The following is a 27,286-nucleotide window of genomic DNA, read 5'->3' on the forward strand; positions in this document are numbered from 1 at the left end:
CAGTGTTAGTAGTGCCCTAGAAGACAGAAGAGGGAGCAATGACAGTAGGGAGGTGCTGTAACTCTTCTAGGTGAAGGGGGAAGGAGAGGAATGGAACTCAGGTTATAATAGAAGTCTTCTGGGAGAGAGAGATTTGAGATCTGCACATTAAGGCCAATTAGAAAAGTATTAATTTACATATTTTACAGGAGAAACTGAAGATCACAGCAAAATGCTCAAGTTCATGCACTACTGTATGAAAGATGAAATTTAAAGGCAGATCTCTGGATCTAGAAACTCCTATTTTCTTTTATTCTGTTCTCATAGTAAAGCAACTCTTAGGAGACAATGGATCCTGCCCCCTACCGCCATCTCACACCCCCAGGAATAAAGAATAATCCCTATAGGTCGGGCGAGAGGGAAGTCCGTCAGTAGTCAGTGAGGCAGCAGTGGCAGAGAGCTGGGGCCAGGCAGTCACCAGTGAGCCTATTAAATGTATCAGATGTCATCGGTACCTCCTTTATCCTTCTCACTTTGGACCTCACAGGCTGATAAGAAGGGGAAAGCGTTATAACCCAGAAGTAAAACTGTTGCGTGATTATAACCCTGACAGCCTCCCTCTAATGAGCTTCCCTGCAGATAGGGAGAGGGGAGAGTGCTTTGATCTCCATGAGCAGAAGGCTGAAAGGACCACTGTTTGGAGCAAAGCCGTCTGATGGGGACCAGTCTTCCAGTAATCAAAGTCACAAGCTACCATCTGAGCCATTTGTGAACCGCAGATAAGATTAGCTGCTCATTTGATAGATCAACCACCGCCATCAATGGAGGCTAATTGTATCTGAAATATGACCAGGAAAGTGTCAGCTCCTGGAGACAAGCACTTCCTTTATCCCGGGTTTGAAGCAGGAACAACATTTTTTTGTTTGAAAACTTGAGCAAAATGTTAATGTGTGCAGCGTTTTCTCCCCCTTTCCCTCCCCTCACCCCCAGCCATAAGAGAGAGGAAATGTGAGGTTCTTGGAATGAGATATCAATCTGCACATATATTTTTACAAAGATTCTCCATTATGGTGTCAGAGAATATGTAATTTTGAGATGCAAGTCTGCAGGTCCCGGATGAGCTTCAGAATTAAAAAAAAAAAAAAAACACAGAAAGTGCTCAGGCTTTGGAAAGTCATATCTAGGAAGAGTAGCTTTGTAATTCTAGAGTGTTCATGCCATAGGAGAAGAAAGGATGATTGGTCACTCAGAATTTGAAGGTATTTATATGGGTAGCATTTTGCCTTGGAGGCTGATTGACTGACAGCTTCACTTTCTTCAAATTTATTCCCATGTCAGTAGAACCTCAGCTCAAAATGAATAATGATCAGGTGGCTTGGACAGCTCTTATGCTCTAGCAAATGAAGAAAGCCCATTTTTCTACTCTAGCTCCACTCAAGTTGGTTCTTTGCTGCTTTAAGAGATCACCTATTCTTTTCTAGCCTTAGGCATCTTGTATTCTGAGCACGAGGAAATTTGATTTCTCATCCTTGGGATTTTTCTCGGTGTGACTGCAAGCCATTTTAGCTTTCCTCTTTTATGAAGAGGAGGACACAATTCCCCACTCCCATCTCTTGCTGCTACAGAGCAGGCCTCTCTATTTCCAGCCTAGTCCACTATAGCTCTTAAATTGCTATGTTGTCCCCGTGTCCAGGCGGCTAGTAAAAGCTGCCTGAAAATGGCAAGGTATGATGAGAAGCACCTCATTATGGCTCCCAAAATACATAGACCCAGAATAGCCTTGCACAGTTGGGGTAAGAAAAGAAGAAGGACACCAAGAACAGAATGTCTCCCACCCTATGTAAGAGCTAGAGGAATGTTCTGTCACCTTCTAACAAATTCGCAAGCTATGATGGCCCTGCAGGGATCCCTTTCATGGACCTTTTCCTGCTTGGGCTGACACCCTGTCCTTTGAGCATCTGACAGCTCAGGTTTAAAAATTGCCTTAATCTTGCAGAAGATGGTGACTGCAGTGGTGTCATTCCAGTAGAGCCACCAGGTTGGGCCCTCAGGATCTCAGAACAATACAGGAGGAAGAGCCTTTATAATTCATAGCACCCCCATAACGTGCCAGGTGCTGCACAAAGCACATTTCACTCCATAACTCTAATCCGCACCAACTTCGGGGCGGGGGTGTTACAGTTATTTTTTCTTTATTAAAGATGAAGAAACTATGACTCAGGAAAGTCAACCCTATTGCTTCAGGAACGCAGCTAGTAAGTGGCCAGTATGTGAAAGATTTGACTGATGACAAAACCCTTTCTTTTTAATACTATGCAATAGATCACTTGGATCATTGTTCCAGACTTCAAAAACAAACATCAAAAAAAAATTTGATGTTTTGGGATGCCTGCATGGCTCAGCGGTTGAGCATCTGCCTTCAGCCCAGGGCATGATCCCGGGGTCCCAGGATCGAGTCCCACATCAGGCTCCCTGCATGGAGCCTGCTTCTCCCTCTGCCTGTGTCTCTGCCTCTCTCTCTGTGTCTCTCATGAACAAATAAATAAAATCTTAAAAAAAAATTAATGTTTTGCAACAAAAGATTTGATTGACTCTCCTAAGTCCCCACCCCACCAGAGCCACCTCTAAAGGCCTTTCTTACTATCTAGTTCAAAAAATACCAATCAAGTTGAATTCCCTAAGAGCACAGCTAGGAGCAACTCTGCAACACAGATGCACAGCTACTTTTACCAAGTTGCAAAATCACTTATGAGACAGCTGGAACTAGTACCAGTACTCTTCATTCCCAGGCCATTTCCTGGCTTGCTTTGTCTTTGCTCCAAAACATGAGGCAAATCCACTCACCTAGCACGCACTGGGATGCTGCCAACAGCGGATGCCAGAAGAAAGCTCTCCTATCCCCAAGAGGGCTACACAAAATATTGAGAACCAAGTATTAATTTCTGACCACTAATAATGAAGCATAAGCTTGCTTTCTAGAATACTCTATGATGATTCAGAATTGCACATTCCCGAAGGATCTAGATGACTAATGATTGCACTATTTGATCCAATTATTATTATTATTCTTTTTGACAGTCATACATCTGCCTTTATTATGAGCAGCAGGTGGGACACTTACAGCAATATTAAAAAAATAATTTACAAAAGTAGGAATTCAGTGAGGCTGCCTGGTTGGAACCCTTGAGAGCTTATACGTAGATGCCAAGTCAGAGGAGTGAGAAGAAGACTCCAAAGCCAATGAGGAGTGAGGCCTCCAAGGAGACGAAGAGCTCTTCATAGATATCCTGAGTGTACTTGATGGATGCAATCTCATAAGTGAAGAATCAAGGAGTAAAGAACATACCAATGGCCAATAGAACCATGGTCAGATGGGGGATGACAGTATGGTTCACTGCGTTGGTGTATCTGCTCATGGCCTCAAGCTCCATTTTGTTAGGCATAGGGTAATGCACTGCTCTGCCACTGGCATATTTGACCCAATTATTAACTTCACGTATTCAAACTCTGAGATATGAGGATCTTATCATTTTGCTAGGTCTTATCTGAACCTTAGCAAATGGTGTGTGAAATCAAGAGACTGAATTGAGATGCCATATGAGGTAATCCATGGCTGCCATATTCTGTGCCCTCACATCTCAGGAATTAAGATGGACAGAAAGTTCTTTGAGATCAAGGGCAGATAGGTCCTCTCTTTTGGCCTTGTGGGCAAAGAAAAGTATTTGCAGGAGAGGGGAGTATTACCTGCTCTTTGGGGGCTCCTTTAGGCAACAACTATGGCTCTGCTGTAAGTATCTCAGATTGCTACCAGGAATCTGGAATCTGGCCTTTTTTTTTTTTTTTTTTTTTTTCTTGAGCTTGCTCCACTATATCAGTTCTTAACCCTCCATGCAGTTTTAGCTCATATCTGGCAAAGGCTTTTTAGCCATTCTCAGCATTTGGATTCTCTGGAGCAAACCTGAATTCAAATTAACAGTGCCTGTTGAGCAGGCTCCATGCTGGGGCTCAGGGAAACATATAGAGCACAGTTCTTTAGGCATTATAGGACCACATCTCGAGGTCAGACTTCCTCAGGAATTAAGTTTCCCTGGAATTCCAAAGTAGACAGGAAGATAATTCTAACACTGTCTCAAAAGTCAGGAGGCCTGGGTTTCTACATTTCTACATTTTAGAAATGAGAGACCCCTTTGGCTGTTACACTATATCCATAGAATTCTAAATCCACACAATCTCCAGGGCACATTCTGAAGGAGACTGATTCTCAACAGGCACCAAAAGGATGAGTAGAGAGGGATATTTTACAAAACACCTGACCACTATCCTTCGGATGCATCAAGGCCACAAAAGACAAAAAGGGACCAAGAAACTGTCTTAGATTGAAGAAGACAAAGGGGACATGACATCTAAATACAAGCTGTGGATCCTGACTGGATCCTGAAACAGAAAAGGGACACTGGTAGAAAAATTGGGTAGTCTAGAAGTCTACAGTTTAGTTAATACTATGATGTCAATGCCAACATATTTGTTTTGATATCATTGATACTATGTAAGATGTTGGCATTAGAGGAAGTTGGGTGAGGCTTTTATGGGGACAGTCTACAAAATCCTTGCAAATCCTCTTTAAATCAAAGATCATCTCTAAATAAAAATTTTAAAAGTAATAAAAATACAAGTATGTCTTTTCCCAGAAAGTGAGACTATAAATTTCTCAAGGAGTCTTATCTTCTTTTCTCTTTCAGTATGTTTCTTAGGGCCTAGCACAGAGGTGTCTGTGTTACAGTAAGCTCTCAAACTATTAGAAATTAGCCAAAAATTATTTACAACCACAATTTAACCTGAGACAGAGCAACATGTAACTTTGTCACTGTTGTAAGAAGTTAATGTTGCAAGTGTGGTATTTCTACAACTAAAACACACACACAAAAAAAAAGTCTGGGAAAATGCCATTGTTTCCTGGTACCAAGGAAAAGAAATCTCTCCATGTTCAAAGCAGATAGCCAGTCTGATTTCGGAAAATGGAAAAGGAAAGAAAAAGTAACAACACAAAAGATCAAGTGGCTCCTTTTAAAAAACCATCATCGTTGCTATTTGGACGAAGCCAGAAGCTCCAGATAACAGTAACCACTAAAGAAGAAAAGGAACAAAAAACCCTCGGACCTTTCAATTTGTTTTTCATAATAAATGAATTGCCCCCACCAAAATGCAGCCTTGAGGAGTTAATTAAACAGCTGCCCCCACGGCTGATTCTGAGATGTTAGGAGGCCCGTGACAGGCCCCTAAACAAATGGGGCAATAAAGGTGTGGGCTGTTTGGCTTGATTGAAGAGCTTGAGTTTTTCACCCCTAGTCTCTAAGCCATCTGGAAGTAAGTTTGTGGAATGTGGGATGGCAGCCTCTCTGCCCTTATCTACTGATAAGATTCTCAGCCTCAAACACGTGTACTAGAAAGGCAGGGAGCAAATATTTCAGACCTTAAACAACTTGCAATCCTCCCTCTAAAGTTCATGCTGTGCTATAGCACAGAAGGAAGGACACTCATCTCACATTCTTCCCCTCCAAATCTAGGGCTTTTGACGTCAACATGAGCAAAGAATGAGAAGTCGACTTAAAGGAAAACTGTGCTTTGGTTCTGATTCATGAGTTCCACCCACCTTCTCTGAGCCCCACACACTTCAGGCTACAAAAGTCAGGCTTCTGAGAGCTGCCTGAGGATGAGGCTGCCACACAAAGTAGGTTTAACTGAGCAAAGAATTTGGGGATGCGGGTCAGTATCTGTTTACAACTGCTGGTCTAGCTGAATCCTAAAATACAAAATATCTGAGGATGGCCCACAGGCTACAACTTCACCCACAGAGGGCTCAGCGTCTGACATCAGAAAACCTTGGCTGTTGGGAATGAAAGGAATCCAGAAATTATTCTTTTAGCTTTTAAAACCTAAAACTGAGAAACCGTATGGAGTGTGTAGACCTGTTGTGATGAGTGTGTCTGCTGTGTATGAGGTATGAGGCTGAATGTGGGAGTTGGTATGAAATTAAGTTAGGCTAATCATAGAAAAAAATCAGAATTAGATGAGGCTAGTAACATCTTGGATGAGACAGATGCACACACAGAAGTGAAGGGATGCTGTAGCTTCAAAAAGACTTTCAGAATTCAATCATGAAATCGTCCACTTTGTCCTCTATTTTCAAGTTCCTAGTATGTTCCAGGGACTAAGTGCACCCCAGGAATATAAAATCAGGTGATACATTTAAACCTTGCTCTCAAGAGGTATGCAATCTACTGGAATAGGCAGAGTAATCCAACAATTACAGGACAGATTGGCAGGAGCCACCATAAAAGCAAGTTCAGATTGCCCTGGGAGGCCAGATGTGGGGTGACAGTGAACAGAGAGTATCTACTGTGTCATCTGTTTTCAGAACAGATGATTCTCCCATTCTTGGTTCATCCAACCTCAGACTTATCTTGAAACTCAGAGAAAAAGCAAGGCTTTCACAGTTGTTTGTGGGGTTGGAAAAATGCGATGGCAAGCTTGGTTAAAATGTTCTTCCTCTCTGGTATCAAAACTTTCATGTGTAGGGGATCCTTGGGTGGCTCAGTGGTTTAGTGCCTGCCTTCCGCCCATGGTGTGATCCTGGAGTTCCGGGATCGAGTCCTGCGTCAGGGTCCCCGCATGGAGCCTGCTTCTCCCTCTGCCTGTGTCTCTGTTTCTCTCTCTCTGTGTCTGTCATAAATAAATAAATAAACAAACAAATAAATAAATAAGATCTTAAAATAATCTCATGTGTAAGCTATTTGAATGACTACACAATTGCTCTTAAAACAACAGAAAATCACTATTTATCGCTCAAATGTTTTCTTGAAGTACCTACTTTGTGCCAGGTGCTGATGCCCATACTAGAGAGTATGGCTCCTTCAACCTTAACTCTTTCAAAAGGGGCCTCTCTGCTCTTTAATGTCTTATGAAACTTGATGGGTCTCCTCTGGCACAATAATGTGAGGGCAGTAATAAAGAAGGATGACATTTAGAAAAAGACTTAATTGGTTTCATAGTGGAAAAGTGATCCGATTTCCCTTTCTTGACAAAAAGCAAAGTGATCATATTATCTACAGGATCTTGCTAGAGTCATTGGGATTGTCTAACGACATTATAACTAATTGCAGAGTAAAAGGAAGATAAGGATAGTTTATTGGACAAAATAATTTCAAACAATCTTAACTCTGGTGAAACCAAACCAATGGAGTCTCTTTACCCATTGCTGTGATATTAATATATATATAATGTTCTTGCGAAATGAATGCCAGGCAAATAAACAGGCAAGCACAGCAGACATGAAAGATTATCTGCGATAAGCTTATGTTGAAACCAACGGTTCTCTTGAACATATTACAGCTCTTTAAGGGCCCCACGTCTGTACTCATACACAAAACTCAACTCTGTCCACTGAGTTTATAATTTTTTATATTATATTTTTACAATACCCTTGAAATGCCTAAAGTAGGTATTCTAAGTTCCTTCTACAGCTCTTCAAATATGAACTCTGTTGATTTTACTGATTGTGCTCCTGGGTTTAGTTTCTCTAGCTAAGTGAGGAAAAGGCTTCTGCTTCCAGAGGTCAAGCATTATCTTGATTTAGCAGGTTGGGCCCCTGAATCACCGCTATGCTCAGTAGCAAAGAATGCAGGCTGGGAAGGATTAATTACCAAAGCCAGTAATCCTGACTCCAACCTCCAAAAATATGGGGAAGTCCAAAAAAAATCTTGAAAGTGATTTGCAACATTCTGTTCAAATCAGCCTCATGAGTAATGTCACTTTGACACCTCTTACCCATGTAAACATAATTATCACGGACACATCAGCTATTCCTCTGAACCTTCTCCCTTTCACCCTAAGGCTCTATTTCTCCTCCTCTGAAAGAAGATCAACATAGTTTTACTAATAGCTTCTTCCTCAGTCTTTCTAGTGAAACAAATATACTCAAAGTGTAAGAATGCCAGTAGCCTGCTTTATGACAAATCGTGTGTACTCCCACAGGCCTGGGCAAAAAAATTAATTATGTACTTTGGTCTCAAGCCCAAGGGACACAGATTCTCTTGGCAAATTCTGGCAAGCCAATCCAAACCCTGCAATTCCTGTCATTTCATATCAGTAAAATCTCATTTTATTAGGAGGTAACTAGAGAAGAAATTCCCAGTTGACCATTAAAACTCCCAAACAGGTACCACTTTCTTTCATTTACTTTGATCTGGCCTCAGTCAGCTCAAGTGTTGCCACAAGACCACATGTCTGCTGTATCACAGGAGTAATTCTATGAATGAAAATATTTACAGCTGAGGTTATTCACCCATTAAGTTAAATAAAAGGCATCACTCATTTATATATACATATAAAACATGTATTACATATATATACAAAGCCCTGCTACCTGCTACAGTGTGATACTGCCTAAGAAGGATCCTAGGTTAAGAATGTTGAAAGTATCTTAAGAATGTTGAAAGTACATCCCTTCCATCAATAACAGTTAAATAAAATTTTTGGAAAAATTAATATGAAATGTGGAAAAACAGCATCTCACAATAAATGGTACAAACACGTTTTATTTAACATTTGGAACCTAATACCATATGCTAGTGTCTGAGCATAAATATAATTAAAACCTAAGTAACGAAGAAGAAAATGTGTTAAAACAGCTGATATAGCAAGAAATGTAATTGTCAAGGGATGCTAAAATCTCAGTTTATTCTGCACATGTACCCAATATGTGTCACATAGGGGAATTTCTTTTCCTTCACAACAAACCATCAGGGATTTTTAAAAATAATATTGTACCAAAGGAGGGGCCTAATGAACTGCAGATTTGGAAACTTACACCCACATCCACTGTGTCTAGCTCACGGTTTGGAAGCAGGCACATCTTCAGACCTGATGGAAGAAACAAAAGGCAATTCTGATGGCTGCATGTTCCCTCTGTTGGTCCCTTAAACATATCTGGAAATTAACACCGAATAATTATTATTGCAAGTACATGATGTTTCTCCTTTGAGCCAGCATCATACATATAATATGGTACTTTCATCCATCATTCCTTTGGACAAGGTATAGTGGGAAGGCAGATTTGTTCTATAGTTCCAAGGGAACCTGGGCATCAGAGTGGAGGGGATGGTGGCAGGTGCAGGTCACCTCACTCCTACGTGTTATGCTCAATGTTCCCTAAGCACAGGTGGGGGCCTATGTTACAGGATCGCCTGGAGCTGGAACTCTCTTATATTCTCCATCCTTGTTTTCTCTCCAAGAGAGTCCCATTGCTGTTAGGATTGTGTTCAAATTCTTAACCACTCAAGGCCTTTAGCTGTAGCTAAACACTGCATCCTCCTCCCTGACAACTCAGTCCTAGTACCCTCTATTCTCCAACTTTCCACAAAACATGCATCCATGTGTGTGCTTAGTCGGTACTCACAGCAGGCTTATTACATGCCAGCATTCATCCAGGCTTTGGGGCGGCAACAATGAACAAGACAAGTCCTTGTACTCAAGGAGTTTACATGGGGGGAGGGGCACAGCAAAAGACCATAAACACAAAAACCAGTAAATAAGTGAATAGTATTTAGGTGGCTCTAAGTGTGAGGGTGATAAAGAGAATCTCTATGAGGATGCAGAGAGGACCACTCTAACTAGAATGATTAGAATGATCATTGTGGGTGTGACTTCTAAGCAAAATCTCTATGCATACCTAAGGAATAGTAAATGCAAAGGCCCTGAAGTAGGAGTGAAGTCAGCTTGTTTAGGGCACAGAAAGCAGCTCAGTTTGCCTGAAGTAGAGTACTTGAAGAGATAACAAAGATGTTTGAAACCCGATGGCGGTCGGTCATCCTAAGATGGCCCCCAAGAATTCTCACAGAAAATGACCCTTTCACTGTATTCCATCATATTCCCCTCTTATCCATGATGTATGAGTGCCAGGAGAAAGGTTATCTGGAATTTTTCTGCACATCCAAATATATTTAGTTTCTTTTCAATTGTTTTATTTGTAGTTGTTTTTTTTTCTTTTTTATTTGCTTATTTAAAAAAATTATACAGGTTTATGTTTCTCTTAATGAGATTTAGTTCTTACCTCCTTTTGTGTACTTGCTAAGTGGGCCATAATTCACTGGCTGAGTCTGAGAATGGGTTAATCCCTTTGCAGTCTGGGTATAGCTGAGTTTCCGCCCCTGGTTCAAATGCTAAGTGAACCTGCATAACCAGCTTCAGGTGCAGCTTAATCTCTGGGCCACTGTTTATTTGTCAAAGGCCTTGCTGTGCACTCCTGTAGGTCAAAAGGCACAGAAATGAGAGGTGGCAGAGAGGTCAGACCCTGGGGAACTGTGGAAACAGCCAGGACTCCAGTAGGCTTGGCCATTAGCTCCCTGTGTGGCCTGGGCCAGGCCCCACAGTTCCCTGTGCTTCAGCTTCTACTTTTGTACATGAGAGCAAAGAATCCCAGAGAATCCCTAAAGGTCTGCACCTCTCCCACCACCCCAATGCCTTACCTAAATGACAGTGAGCTCTGGCAGACAGGAAGAGGCCAATCTAATTTGTAGAAACAATTACTCCTGGCTTGATCACTCTCTGTTTTCTGAAGAATAGTCCGTAATATTTGTTGAATATCTATCAGCTGTGGCTCTTTGTTGATTACCTTGATTCATTACCACATTTAAGCTTCAAACAACTCTCTGGAATATTTACTGTGATTCTGCTAAATTTTAGATAATAAAATTTAGACTGAGAGACTAAGGAATTTCCTTAAATCGCACAATTAGAAAGCAGCAAAGCTAGATTACCTCAATTTTCATACATACCATGTTTTATTTTTTTAAAATTTTTATTTATTTATGATAGTCACACACACAGAGAGAGAGAGAGAGAGAGAGAGAGAGAGAGGCAGAGACATAGGCAGAGGGAGAAGCAGGCTCCATGCACCGGGAGCCCGACGTGGGATTCGATCCTGGGTCTCCAGGATCACGCCCTGGGCCAAAGGCAGGCGCTAAACCACTGCACCACCCAGGGACCCCCATACCATGTTTTAGTGTTTCAGCTCTATTCTAGCTTCTAAGCAAAGTAAAGCTGCTATGTGGTAAAATATGAATAAAAGTAATGTCCAACTACACAAGGATCTTAAAATAATATAATGGCATGTGTAAAATGCCAATCATGTACCAAACATTACCTTAGGTGCTCTACATAATTTACACTGCGAAGAATATATTTCTATTCCTCATTTTTTTTAAAGAAACTAAGATTCATAGAGTTTAAATAATTTCCCCAAAGTCCCATATCCAAACTGTGATGAAGCAGACTGATGGCCTGACTACAAGTCTCTTTCTTTTCTATGCCATCTTGTTTTTCCTATGTGACAGAGATCATTGGGGAATGGGACTATATGGTGAGACAAAGGCACATGGTGGGCAGGGCATGAAAGACACAGAGCCTAAGACACAGCAAACTGAGGACTTCTCGTGAAGAATAAACCGAAGGCACTAGAGAAGAATTATCTCATCAAGAATAAACCAAAGGCACTAGAGAAGAATTATCCATTGATGAGAGGCATCAGCAGGAGAAGGTGGAAGTCCACAGGGTGTAGGTAAGCAGAGTGGGCTGTCCAGACACAGAAGATTCAGTCTGTACGAAAGTCAGGCTCAGGGTATGATTGCCCTTCCACTGCCATACACAAAGCAATGGACTCCTCCCCTCTTTCCATACATCCATTGCCACAGACCAGGTTCTGAAAAAGGAAAACAAAGGTGAACTCTTTTGTTGCCTTTTCTGATAACTAATCTTTTATGCACTTGACCCAGCACAGTCAGAAACACACATCCTGCCAGGAAACCAAAGATGGTCCAGAACCACTCCCAGAAAAGCCTTGGTCTTTGTCCAGTGAAAACTTGGCAATTCCACATAGAATAAAAGACCCACATTCACAAGTTTTCTGTCCTTGGGACCCCCAGGTCTCTGCTACATAACTACTATGCTGGCTGGAAGAATTTGCCAGAATTCTATACAAAGAGGAGTTATTATCCTATGACTTAGAATTCAGTTCTTTTTTGGAGGGAGAGTGGGGAAGGGAATACATTGAAACTACTGAAATCAAGCCAAATTATTTAAATAGGTAGACAGACATATTAGCAAGATTTATGCCAAACTGTTTTTACAACTGATATAAGTCAGTAATATGTGTTTTATTATTTAATTAGGATGCTATCACATATTCTATTCAATCACTCTTCTCAGTGGGGGAAATATGTATGTCTATTTAGAAGAATTATTAGTAAATAATTTGATGTGTAAAAACAGCAAGTATGACAACTTTCTCCCATCTTGAAGCATTTTGCTTAAACTTGGTCTTAATGGTGAAATTCTTGATATTTAATTAGAAGAAAAGGTATATAGACAGTTAGTTTTGACCATTAGTGTCCACTCAATTTTTACTAATTCATTATGTCTTGTTAAATACCCAAGGATAAAAGGAACAGTATACCAACCCCCATATTGTCTCCAAAGCTCTCATTCATGATATCTGTTGCCTGGCATTTGGCACCATGAAGGCTGGGAACATAAATAGTAATTCCTAAAGGATTTACAGTAGCCCTCAGGTTTCTGTCTTTCTGCAGAAGGCTGCCGGTTCAGGGATGCTGATGTGAAATTGTGCTCTTTCTTTCTATCTATTTAGAAAGCAGGGTCCTGAAATCCCCTAAAATTATTGTATTGTTGTCTTTTTCTTTCTCCAGATCTGTTTGTATTTGCTTAATGTATTTAATTCTCCAATGTTGGATCCAATGTTGTAAATGTATATTTACAATTGTTGCAAACTTCTTTGTCTCTTGTTACAATTTTTGACTTAAAATCTATTTTGCCTGATGTAAATGTTGCTGTCCTTGCTCTCTTTTGGTTTCTGATTGCGTGAAATATTTTTTCCATCACTCCATTTTAAGCCTATATGTATCCTTGAAGCAAAGTGAATCTCTTTTAGACAACTACTTAGTTGGTTTTTGTTTGCTTGTTTTGCTTTGTTTTTAATCCATTCAGTCTTCCTATGCCTTTTGTTTGGATAATTTAGTTCATTTACTTTTAAAGTAATTATCAGGAAGCCTGGGTGGCTCAGCAGTTTAGTGCCTGCCTTCAGCCCAGGGCATGATCCTGGAGTCCTGGGATCGAGTCCCACGTTGGGCTCCCTTTATGGAGCCTGCTTCTCCCTCTGCCTGTGTCTCTGCCTGTCTGTGTGTGTGTGTGTGTGTCTCATGAATAAATAAAATAAAAAGTGTAATTATCGATAGGTAAGGACTTATTAATGTCATCTTATGGATTTCTGACTGATTTGTAGTTCCTTTGTTCCTTTAGTCTTCTCTTGCTATTTTCCTTTGAGACATTGGTCTTGGCAACCGTTATTTGGATATTATACCAAAAACCCAAGCAACAAGAGCAAAAATAAACAAGTGGTACTTCATCAAACTGAAAAGCTTCTGCTTAGCAAAAAGCAAGCAATAAAATGAAAAGGCAATCTATAGATTGAGAAAAACATTTGTAAACCATATACCTAACAAGGGGTTAATAACCAAAATATATAAGGAACTAACATTACATTCTCTCTCTTCATACACACACACACACACACACACACACACACACACTCCAATTAAAAATGTACAAAAGGCCTGAGTAGAAGACATACAAATTTCTTTCCAAAGAAGACACAGATGGTCAACAGGTACTTGAAAAGATGCTCAACAGCACCAGTAACCAAGAGAATCAAAATCAAAATCATAATGAGATATCACCTCACACATGTTAGAATGCCTATTTTAAAGGAATAAGAAGTGTTGGTATGGGTATGGAGAAAAGGGAACTCTTCTGCACTGTCAATGGGAAAGTACATTAGTATAGCCACTATCGAAAACAGTACAGAGTCTTCTCAGAAGAATTTAAAATAGAACTGTCATATGCTCTAGCTATTCCACTTCTGGATACTTAGCCAAAGAAAACAAAATCACTATCTCAAAAAGATATCTGCAGCCCCATTGCAGCATTATTCACAATATTCAAGACATGGACACATGTTAAGTGTCCATGAATGGATGAATAAAGTAAATTATATAGATTTAGATAGATATAGATATTAGAATATTGTCCAGCCATAGTACAGAAGGAAATCCTGCCATTTGTGACAACATGGTTGGACCTTGAAGGTATTATGTGAAGTGAAAAAAGTCAAGACAGAATAATGCAAATACTATATGATCTCACTTATATGTGGAGTCTAAAACAGTCAAACTTATAGAAACAAAAAGTAGAATGGTGGCTTTCAGGGTTGGAGGTGGGTGGTTGTGTCTCCAGAGGGAGTGAGGTGCAGGGAATGTGGAGATGTTAGTCAAAGGGTACAAACTTCCAGTTATAAGATGAATAAGTTATGGATATATAATGTACAGCATGGTGATTATAATAAAAAATATGCATTATATACTTGACAAGAAAGTATATCTTAAGTGTTCTCATCACATACACAAGCAATATATACATTATCAAATCATCATATTGCATACATTTTTAATATATATTTTTTATTGAAGTTCAATTTGCCAACATATTGTATAATTTAAACTTACACAGTGTTATACATAAATTATGTCTCAGAAAAAATAGCGGAAAAGTTAATGGAAGATGGACATATTACCATGTTTGAAGTAAGTATACCCTCAAGTTTTTCACCAAAAATGAGATTGACAGATGTACCTTTGGTATGTTGTGACAGACTCCATCATTTCTATAAAGAATTTACGGATTTTTTGAAAGAAGTTGAGCCAAAAGTGTTTTGGTTATCACATAATCTGGTGGTGATTAAAGAAAAACAAAAGATAAGGGATTTTTAAAAATAATTTGCATTACGTCTGGGAAGGTTTAAATATCGGCAAATGCTTGTTCTTTCAAGGTTAGTCCTCCTTGCTCATTGTGGTCTTCAGAACAGCAGCAGCATTGCCCTTGCCTGGAAGCTTGTTAGAGCTGGAAACTCTCTTCCCAGTCCCAGAATACTAAATAGAAAGGGTGTTGCTTTTTTTTTTTTTAAGATTTTATTTATTTATGCATGAGAGACACACAGAGAGAGGCAGAGATATAGGCAGAGGGAGAAACAGGCTCCCTATAGGGAGGCTGATGTGGGACTCGATCCCAGGACCCCGGGATCACTACCTAAAGGCAGACACTCAACCACTGAGCCACCCAGGTGCCCCTAAATAAAGATATTTAAGTTCATGAGAAGCCCAGGTGGTAACTCTGCACATTAAAGTCTCAGAAGCACTGCTCTGTTCTAAACCTTTGTTTTTCCAGCTCTTAAATGCATGAATGCTCTATGCCAGTAGTAGACCTAATTGAGAAGCATTATTTCCACAGTGCTCAAACTTAGAACTCATTTTATTTTTACACTGGAGAGAGAGGAAAAGAAAATTGAAACAAAAAAACTCAATATATACAGAAATCTCAGCTTCATGTTATAATCTGACAAATTTTTCAAGATTGCAAGAAATTAGCTATGTTATTACAACAGTGGAAAGAAAGCAGCATTGTATATACCTCTGTGTCCACCCATGAAGTTAACCCACTTCAGCAAATCCACTTTCTGGTTGCTGCAGTCCCATGAGGTTATTTGGAACTCTCCCAGGCCGGGTCAATTTTGGCAATATGTTACAAAGCTAAAGATGGACATGCTCCATGGTCCCAGCCAGCCAGCAATTGTGTTTCTAGATAACAACTTTTATATTAGTACATAAAAGCCTGCTCACTGAAGCATTAGTTCTAATAATAATAATATTTAGATACAAAATATGAATGGATATTATATATTGATGGATAATTTTCAATAGCATAAACATTTTGAAGCAAAACATAAAATGTGAAATTATTCACATCAAGTTTCAAAACCTGCAAAACAATATAAGGTGCATGAATATTTATAGACATAAATATAAAATCACTCATGGGAATGATGAATATAAAAACATATATGTTACATATATGTTTATATTATTCCTTATTTTTACCATTATGTTTAAAATCCTTTATGATTAAATAAAGGACAATTGGGAGAGGAAATAGATGATTTCTAACTGGAAAAAGAAAACACATAGCAACAACAAGAAAAACACCATAAAATCAAAATAACTATCCATAGAATTACTTTATTTAAGAAGTTATGGTTTTTAAAGAAATGAAACTCTCCAGTTATTTTTTAACATAATAATAATTACTTTTTCAGCTGGAGGATGATCAAATTACCTCCTAGTCCTTGCCCCATGGTCTCATTTACTCTGCAACTTGTATGAAAGAATCATAACTAAATATACGGACATGTCTATGAGTCCAAAAAAGGTACTGGTGGTCCAGACTACTGAATTTCGCACAAATTTAACCAAAGTCAGAATTTTCTTTTTGATCTATGTTGTATGAAGGAAATACATTTTAGAATGCATTTTCCTGAAGAAATAGATTTTCTGCAGCCTGATAGAATGAATCTTTGAGTTGCAGAAAAGCCAATTGTGAGTTGTAAGATACTTAATGAAGTACTTAACCTCATCAAGTCTAGGTGGAAATAATAGTTCATAGTGTTGTTATTAGTATGACATGATATATAAAATACTTAGTACTGTATTTAGCTCATAGTAAGTGTTCTATATATAATGGCTAACAGTAATAATGATGGTAACAAAACTGTGGCCAGCCTATGTTTTTTAAGTGTTTTTACATTCAGAACTGTGGTATCTCAGGAGATACATGATTCATTTTGCAAGGTAAATGAGCAAGTCACCAAATAAGACACGGAATTGATCTGGCTTTTGTTCAGATGTAAAGATGTGCCCAAGAAGACTACTAGATCTTTCTAACTCACTCTTCCTTTTAACTCACTCTTCCTTTTACTTCATCTTTTCTTCTTGCTCTACTCCAAGCACAGTTCACCTGGAATCTAATAACATTTGCCTGATTGATCTGTTATTAGTATTGGATCAACAGATGAAAATGCAAATTCTAAAGCAAGAGTTTTCATTTTTTTGATGTTTTATTGAAATAAATCTTTAAAAATTTGAACTCATATTGCTTTTTTAACATCATGTCTCCACACATAAATTAGGAAGAGACAACCTAAGATTTTGCCCTGGGATACATTGTCTTGGGAGCAAATTTTTAAATAAGAAATGTAGGAGGTCATGACCAATTCCTATCCCACAGCACCCCTGTTCTCCACATAAGTTCTTTTTGGTGACCATGGGATAAACTTATCCTTGGCCTGAGCCAGCCCCTTGGCAAACAATGGAGCTATGTGTATGAACAGAGTTGGAAAACCAAGGGCAGGATCATGGCACCAGCCAACCTAGAACTTCTGTCTATAGGGCTTGGGATGGGACCTTCCCTCTATCTCTCCTGCATGTGTCCTTCTTTGATCAATGGCTACATATTATGCTATCCCTCCTCCCCACTATCCTACCTCACCCCCTAATGGTAGTTTTGTCTCTGAAATGAATGAGTTAGGCCTTTCCTATCCTTTCCCCTGGATAGAAAGAAGACCTAGAGATGATAATATAAAATAATATCTCAGGGCTTCACTTTGAATAAATAAATGAGTATCCCCTTTCTAGAAACTGGATGGAGTTTTGAAAACTGCAGAGACAACAATGTTAGAAGATCAAAAGCTAATCTCTATGCCCAAGTCCTGATGATTACATGGTCCCATCCAACATGCAGCTTAAAGCATTTGTAACCTGAGGATGTCCAGCAACTCAGATATACAAGAACAATATGTGCCTGAGAGTACAGGGGGGGCTCCGGCCAAGAGAAAGCACTTGTGACATTGACTCCTCTTTACTGTATTTTGAAAGAAGAGATCTGAAAATGAAGGACTCCTATTTGCAAAGTTGTCCTAAATTGTGGCTAACTGATGGTTTCTTAAGAAAATAATCAGAGAGAAAGATGAAATCCCCCCACTACAATGTTGGACATGGCTCAGGGATGAATTCTGGTTAGCTCTAGCCCTGAGACTAGTTATAAGGAAGTTCTTATTTTAGGTCTGCTGAAAAAAGATGGGAAAGGAGAATTGTGCATGGGGGGCAGAGGAATATGAAACACAGACATAGATATATTTATTAAGAAATTAATGAATTTCTATACTGGGAAACATTCTATCCATTTTTGTTCTCTAAAAAAGTAAGCAATTGCCAAGGATAAGGTGTCAAGCAGATTTCCTTTAAAGAGCTTTCCTAATAAATTATGTACTTGGTAAGAGGAATTGCATTTTACATGCTATGGTCTTACTTCACAGTTTTACAGATTTCTTTAATCCTGACTATATTTTCCCTGGTTTTATATGAGCTGCTGACACTGGGTACGAGTGGTGGCTGGTGAAATTGTAATTTTTCCAGGGTTTTAAATCTAGGAATGGTAGCTGGAGAGGGAGGAATGGAGCTGCAAAATGGCTGTGGCCACAGCTTTTATGATTCCAAGGAAAAATGAACATATCTTATAATATTCAAAGTTTCCTTTTATTCATAATTTTGCAGAATGATCTCATCAAGAAATGTGTTATCACTTCGATTTTCAGAAGAAATGGAAGCAAATTATGATTATCTGAAAATTCAGGAGAGACTAGTAAAGTGAGTTTGAAGAAGCCCCTTCAACATATATTAAGCATTCTTTGATTAAGCCATCAGTACTGCCTAGAGAGTGCCAGACCTTTTCTAAGATTTCTTGGAAAAGTTTTGGATGCCATTCCTGAATTCTAAAAAGTTCAATGATGAGATATAAAATAAAATGTTTTCTGGTTAGAAATAGTGACTATGATGCTTCAGTTAGAAGAAGGCACATATGAAAAAGCATAGAAGTTAAATCCACTGCACCTTCATGGTGGCTTAGGAATATTTTTCCAGCAAGAGCTAAATGGTCAGCAGGAAACAAGAGCAAAAATGAACATCTCAGGCTCAGGACCAAGCTTGAGTACTTTACTGGGCTGTAGACCAATATAAGCTGAGGAATCAATAGCCAATCTCCATGGCTTCTATGATAGCTGAGAATTTGAGTCAAATCCCAGCATTTAGCACGTGTGAATGTGCCAGGTATTTGTGGAAAATTTTAAATACTTGCTTCCAAAAGTACCTACCCCTCCAGCCTGTCTTCCCTGAGACCATGGAAAGTCAGCAGAATAGAGTCACAGGCCCCAAATCCAAGGTCGTCTGAACTCATTTGATGTGTGATCTTGAATAGGTCATTTCCTTTCAATCCTCCTTTTCTGTGTCTGTGAAATAAAAGAATTGTCATGCATACTTCCTAAATTCCTTCTAATTCTAATGTTACATGGCTGAAAAATCAAGGGTTTATATTGAATTTTTGGATCAATATAGTTCCATCTTCCTTAAGAATTAGGGTTAAAGAGTCTTTGTAAATTAAAACTATAAAGAACCTGAGAAATAGTCATACTCAAATCCCCTCATCCTGCTCATAAAGAAAATGACCACTTGTGTTTGTTGGCTTTACTCCCAGATGCCAGTGAAAATATTTGGTTGTTTCAAGTAAGTGCAGCAATGAAACTCCTTTTGAATCTGAAAAATCTAGTTTCATGTTCTCTCACATAGGAGTAATGTCATTTCACTGTCAGAGAAAAGATATGGTCAAATTATAGTAGAAATAAAATATCCATCTAAAATGAAGATGGGGTTTTCAGTATCATAAAACTAAATATCCCTACATCTATCCCAAAGGTGAAACTTGGAAAAAAGCTACATAATACCTTAGCTATGAGGCTTATCTATGGCACAGTCCTGGGGCCTGGACCCAGTTGGTGGAGCCATGTCTGATAAGGAATTCCTAGAGTAAAAAACAAGAGTTCAAACTTTCCCATATGGTTAAGGACCCCCAGACCAAGAGATGTGGTGATAGAATAAAGAATAAGAAGCAAACAGGAACGAAGCAGAAAGTAGATCATTCCTAGAAGGAGCAAAGGGCCCAAATTCCTTTTTATTAGGAGCCAGCCCAATGGGTCATGTGCAGATCAGCTTCAAAATTCAAGGTCAAGACAGGCAAGAGTGATTATGGTAGATGGCTTTCCCCCAAAATCATTCATTTGTTTTTATTATCATGGTTTTAGAAATTAATTGCCATAACTAGCACTGTGTTATGAGATTGTCTTTTAAATCTTTTGGCGTCAGATAAGTTTGCAGATGCCTGGGTCTTGTCTCACTAGCTGAAATATTAGCTGAGGATCTTATTAATTACTATATTCCCACAGATAGGGGCCTGTTATAAAGTAGGTGTTCTGTAAATGTTTGGTTCATTCCACAGCTATTAAACACTCTGTTTAGTTGAAAATTATATCATCAGGTATTTTATTATATTATTAATGAAAGCTACTTCACAAAGTATGAATTTTGTATATTTTTCTAAGGGTTCATAAGTCTCTATAGGAGTATTATGGTGGCTTGACAGTTCCAGAGATATCTGGGTATGGAGCATGGGGTAATCTAAACTTATCTGCATTTATGTATTTAATAGTTGGCTTAAAAATAAGGATGCTCAGATGAACAGGAAAACTTTCCATCTCTCTTCATTACCGTAATTTTGTGGAATTTATAATTCATTTATTTGGGTGGCCTTCTAAATTTTACTTACATGGCTAACATATATAGCCAACTCCACACACACAAGACTGCTATTTTATTTATATCCTTAAACTTCTTCTTTGAATAATTATGCAGAGAAGAGACTCATACTCTGAACTGACAAATTATTTTACTATTCAGACTGTGGAGGACCTCAGAGCAATTGCTTATCCTACTCAAAGCCCACTGAATAGTTAGTTATCTGTCTGTTTAAAAGAGAACAATGTTTTTTTTTTCTTTCAGTAGGATAATTCTTCCATTTACCCATTCACTCATCCTTCAAAAATTCTTTACTCAAGGGCACCTGAGGTCCTAGGATCCAATCCTTCATCAGGATTCCTGCAGGGGAGCCTGCTTCTCCCTCTGCCTATGTCTCTGCCTCTCTCTGTGTGTCTCTCATGAATAAAAAAAAAATTCTTTACTCAGTATCTGTTACATGGCAGATATAAAGGAATGAACTAGGCATACAGAAAGAAGCTATGAAAAGAATCCTCTGATTTCAAGGCATTTACATTCAAGAGATTAGACAGACAAACAATTATCATATTTTCCTTGGTATCCTCTATTTGATATGCCCCACTGATACAAGCCTGGGTACTAGTTGGCACTTATAGGTCATTCACCTGAGTGAATCAGTAAACTCAATTATGAGAGTTGAAAGTAGTGGGCACATATTTGGTCAATAAGCCACCATGGGATACATTTTGAGATTTGAAAGAGGAATCTTTTAGGTAAAATAAAATCATGCTCTGATTCATGTGTTTATAAAATATGGAGTTTGTGGGCACCTGGGTGGCTAAGTGGTTGAACGTCTGCCTTTGGCTCAGGTCGTGATCCTGGGGTCCTGGAATTGAGTCCCGCATCGGGATCCCTGCATAGAGCCTGTTTCATCCTCTGCCTTTCTCTTTATCTCTTATGAATAAATAAATAAAATCTTTTAAAAAATATAGAGTTCGTTTCCTCAAGAATGGTTTCCGACTCATGAAGAATCAAACCATGATGGATGTAGTAGGAAGTCCCTAGCATTTGAAATTAATATAGGAGAGGTTGACTAAGCAGACCTACTTCCAAGAGGAGTCCTCATATACATGTGCCAGAGTAGAATCCTGGGTAGATGGGGAGATCATGGTGTTTACCCACCTGGCCCATCATCTAATCATTTAACTGTGTGCAAACATGTCCTGTGTTCTCTTTATAGCACAGAAGGTCATTGACATCTCCTATATTCCCTTTCCCTAGCATACAGGATCACAGTGATACAGGAGAGGGGCCCAAGATACAAGTAGTTGCCTTTCTACCACCCAAACTCTCCATCTACCCTGTGTGGACCTTTCCTGGAGTGGCTTCTCCAGTATGCCCTAATGTGAGAGTGTAAAAGAAAACCAGGGTTGGCTGAGGGTAACAACAATCCCCGAAATGGTGGTGCGGTCTGCTAATTCTGTAACAGTACCCGCTTTGCAGTAAAGGTGGTGAGACATTGACAACCTGCTAATATAATGCAGTGTAGGATTCAGGAAGTCCTGCCTTCCCCCAAAGTTTCTCCCAACAGAAGAACAGAAGGACCAGGTGACAGCAGAGGTAGAAATCAAGCTGCTGAGCCAGCACCAAGTCCAAGCAAAAGGGATTCTCCAGCTTATTTAGGCTTTAAAAACATTCCTGAGCTGAATGTAACCCAGTTAATCTTTCCATCAGGCTCAGTTCTGCACTTCAAGATAAAAATGTCACTCATAAGTCAGCAAGCTCTGGTGTCTGGCAAGAAGCCAGATAACACTTCTGTGAAATGCTGGTTCCAAGCCTTGCCATCTACCTCATCCCCTCCAACTTTCTTTTCTTTAAAAAAAAATTATTTATTTGAGAGAGAGAGAGAGAGAGGCAGAGACACAGGCAGTGGGAGAAGCAGGCTCCATGCAGGGAGCCCGATGTGGGACTCGATTCCAGGACTCCAGGATCATGCCCTGGGCCGAAGGCAGGTGGTCAACCGCTGAGCCACTGAGGGATCCCCAAACCCCTCCAACTTTCTAATGCAAGACTTGGAAGTCTTGCTTATTTGACTGCATAGTATGTGCCAGGCATTGATTATCTATCTATCTATCTATCTATCTATCTATCTATCTATCTATCTATCACCTATCATCTATCATGTCTATCATTTATCTCAAAAGGACCTCTGAATATTTTTTACAAGTGAGGAAATTGAATATCAGAAAGGTAAACTTGTCTAGGATTATAAAAGTAGTTGGTATCAGAGCTAAACTATGAATCTATGATTGTCTATCAGTACAGCTGGTCTTTTTTTTTTTTCTAACTATGCTGCCTTATTTTTCCCATGAGGAAAGACAAAGGAAAGATGACATCCTAATTGCTGTGGCCTGCAGAAAGAGTGCAGAAAGAAACAGGGTAAAAACATGGTAGAAATGTTCAGAACAAGAAAACCCCAAGATAAATTCTGCCTAATGCACAACTTTGAGTGGATATGGCCCACTGAATGTAGCACATATGCTTCTGAATCATTATGGGGGAAATATGTGTGTTTCCACAAGGTTAGTAGGAAACTAGACTCCACGTTCTTAAAGGTGTATATTTTAGAAACAGCCTCTACTTATTTACCCAATCTCGTAGATTTTTTTTAAATGTGCCTAGGATCTATCTCTGCTTTTATCAAATCCCTTTTACTTGGATGAATCTCTTAACTAGTTTTCCTGAACCAATTTTATTCCTTGCAAACTATTTGCAAGACTAATACCAATGGGGATTTTCTAAAACATAAGTCATACTGTGCAATGATTCTGTTTTGAAACCTTTGGAAGCTCTGGGTTACCTGAAGGAAAATTTCCAAACTCTTTAGCATAACATACTCTAGTTGGCAGCCATGTTGACTTTCTTGTGATGCCATAAACTTTCATGATATACTTTATTTTTTAAATTTCATTTATTTATTCATGAGAGACACAGAGACAGGCAGAGACATAGTCAGAGGAAGGAACAGGCTCCATGCAGGGAGACTGATGTGGGACTTAATCCCAGGGATCACACTCTGAGCCAAAGGCAGATGTTCAATCGCTGAACCACCTAGGTGTCCCTCATGATGTACTTTCACACTAGTACTCCCTCTACCTGCATATCTTCCCCTCAGCATCTGCCTCAGCTTGCACGATGGTTCCTTAGAAATTCCCTGAATGTTTAAAAAAATTGCAAATGGTATTCATCTGGAACATCACCTTCCACCTTGGGGGTTCTACTTTCCAAGGGGACATTGTTTGAGAAGTTAGAGAAACATTTCACATGGTGAATAGTTGATGTAACTGAGGAGATTAATCAGGAAAAAATGAAAATTGAAGACACAAAAATGACAAAGAAATATCATGGGAAGACGCAGGCTACTGAGGAGGTTTGTTGAGTATGGCCCAGGAATCAGAAGGAGAATCTGTGGGTAGAAGTAGTATAAAGTCAGATTTAACATATTTTTAGAAAAGCCTTTCTTGAGATCAAAGATTTACAACATAATGCCAAATACTACTGTAGAAAGTCCTGGGCTCCAGGTTTCAAGAGAAGGCTAGATTATGTCATAGAAGAGATTGCTACAAGGGTTAGGGGAACAAATGATTAGCTTTTCTCACAGATACTGGCCATCAGGGATGACAAAGAGAAATGGGACATCAATGGAGTGGAGAGGAAATCAGCTAACCCACTGGAGCCTATTAACTCCTCCATGTACAGTCACTAATGGACTTAACCACAGTACACAGCCTTCACATAAGCCCTGAGGATATTACTTTCTTATATAATCTTCTAACTGTTTAAGAAATATATATTATTAACAAGAATTCCATGACCTCTACTCTCCAATATTTGTGGGTATGGAATTTACAAGCAACGTTATTGGGGACATGCATGAATATTTGGGTCTATAGACACATTCAAGAGAGAAATGTTTTTTATATAAAGGCATATTTTAACATTAGCATATAAGTGTGTACATAATTTACTCTCTGGTACTCAGCATGTGTATTATTACATTCATTCAGGCTAGAACAGTGAGGGCATGAAACTGTTTAATGTTTCCTTCTAAAGAAATAGCTTGTATACTTTCATGTCATACTGCATTCCTGTGCCCAGTTTACTGGTGAGATGTACTATAAATAATTTATTATTAATGGTAGGTAAAGTCTGAAATTTGTGAATGATGTAATGTTAGAATACTGGAAATTAGATGTAAGATTATCCTCCCAAATAATGTAATTCTCACATACTTACTTACAATATGCTTTCTTAAAAAGCCAGAACTGGGTGGAGTTTTAGTACTCACAAAACTGTTCATAATCTCTGGTAGGTCCCATGGAAATTTATGATACACATCTTCTCTTATGTGTGCTATGACCGAGAAGTTGCGAATTCTCTTCTGAAAAACTGTTCCCCTGTTATCCTGAAACTTTACATTTTCATGACCTTTGAACTACACATGATAGAGGAGCACATGATGGAATATACTTTTAAGGAAAATCTTTCCATTCTCAATGTCACAAGATGGTAGCTAAATAGAAACACATAATGTATATCAAAAACACAAAAACAGTGCACTGACTTTTGGAAGACACTATAAAACTATAAAACTCCTATCATTTTATGTGAACATCAGTAGCTTTACTATATCAACTGTCCAAAAAGTTAGAACTTCAGATATAATGACAACTTATTGTCAAATTTCACTAGGAAATAGGAAGATGATTGTTTGCCTTTAGTATTGTTAGGTTATGTAATGCATTTGTTCATTCAGTTGACAACTACATTATGAGTTCTAGTATTTCTCTGCAAAAAAAAACAAAAGTAAGCACTTCTCCCTAAGAAAGCAAGAGACAGTGTGGTGCAAAGTGATGCCAGGGAGACAAGTAGGGACTGGAACAGATAAAATCTTGAAAGTCATATTATAATTTATCTTTCTCCTAAAATCATTCTAAAGACACTGAAATATTTTAAGCGAGGTTTAACATGATAAAATTTTTGTTTCAAAAATATACTGTGTAAATAGCTAAGAGTTGATGTGGGTTATTAGTTTAGGAAACTTTTACGTAAGCCCAAGAAACAGATACTAGAATAGGGTGGTGGAAATGGAGAAAGATGGGTGAAATCAAAATAGAGTTAGGAGATAAGGCTGAAAGTCCCTAGTAAGGGATCAGTGATGTGAAGGATCAAAGAGAGAGAGGCTTAAGGATTACTCTTAAGTTTCTGGTTTGCACAACTGTGGGGGGAATGCAAAGGAAGGAGCTGGAGAACAGAGTGAAAAGATCAGGTTTAGGGAAAAAGATAATGGTTGGGTTTCAGATATATGGAGCTTAGGATGTCTTTAAGGCATTCAAGAAGAGATGTAAAATAGTTATTAAAATATGTTGCGGAGCTCAAAGGGGAGGTCTGAGTGGGAGATAAGTATCATCGTTCCATTGTTGCTTGTCTATCCTTCCCCCCTGTCTCACTCTGTTGTGATTACTATACCTTTACAGTAAGTTCTGACATCAGATGTTTTAAGTACCTCAATGTTGGTCTCCTATTTAAAAAAAATCATTTTGAATATTCTAGATCCTTTTCATATTTATATGAATTTTAGAATCACCTTGTCAATGTCTTCAAATAAAGAAAATCTTGCTGGGATTTTGGTTGGGAGTACACTGAATATATAGTTGATCTAGAGGAAAATTTATATCTTAACAAAAGTGGGTCTTCTAATTTAGCATAATGTTATATCTTGTCATTTACATAGGTCTTCTTTCTTTTGGCAATGATTTGTAGTTTTCAGTGTAGAAATCTTACACATGGGATCCCTGGGTGGCGCAGTGGTTTGGCGCTTGCCTTTGGCCCAGGGCACGATCCTGGAGACCTGGGATCGAATCCCACATCGGGCTCCCGGTGCATGGAGCCTGCTTCTCCCTCTGCCTGTGTCTCTGCCTCTCTCTCTCTCTGTGTGACTATCATAAATAATAAAGAAAAAAAAAGAAATCTTACACATATTTTGTTAGATGCATACCTAAGTGTTTCATGCTTCTGATACTATTGTTAGTGGTATTTTTAAATTTTTGTGTCCCAATTATTTTTCTACTATGCAGAAATAAATCTATTTTATATGTTGACTCTGTATCTTGAGATCTTATTTTTTTGTTTGAGTAGGAATTTTTTTGGTAGATTCTTAAACACTTTAAAATACATGATCAGGGCAACCCAGGTGGCTCAGTGGTTTAGCGCCGCCTTCAGCCCGGGGCATGGTCCTGGAGACCCAGGATGGAGTCTCACATAGGGCTCCCTGCATGGAGCCTGCTTCTCCTTCTGCCTGTGTCTCTGCGCCTCTCTCTCTCTCTCTCATGAATAAATAAATAAAATCTTTAATAAAAATAAAAATAAAGTAAAATACATGATCATATTTTCTGTGAAATAGAGTTTTATTTTTTCTTTCCCTTATATTTGCCTTTTATTTTTCTCTCTTGACCTAATTACACTAGCTAGGGTCTCCAGTAAAGTGCTGAGTAGACAGAGTAGATCAAAGAAGATACCTTACACCTTATACCTGGTTTTAGGAAGAAAGTGTTCAGTGTTTCACGATTAATCGTGATGTTAACTATAGGTGTTCCACAGATTTCCTAAACAAGATCACCATGTTGGGAGCA

At 38.8% G+C, this 27,286-nt stretch overlaps 1 pseudogene; it reads right to left on the bottom strand.

Annotated features, from left to right (window-relative positions):
* Positions 1–3,170: 3,170 nt before the first annotated feature.
* On the bottom strand, positions 3,171–3,410 carry LOC121490710 (annotated as a pseudogene).
* Between the last annotated feature and the right edge of the window lie 23,876 nt (positions 3,411–27,286).

This window comes from Vulpes lagopus, chromosome 5, assembly GCF_018345385.1.
Source record: "Vulpes lagopus strain Blue_001 chromosome 5, ASM1834538v1, whole genome shotgun sequence".
NCBI classification, from domain to species: Eukaryota; Metazoa; Chordata; class Mammalia; order Carnivora; family Canidae; genus Vulpes; species Vulpes lagopus.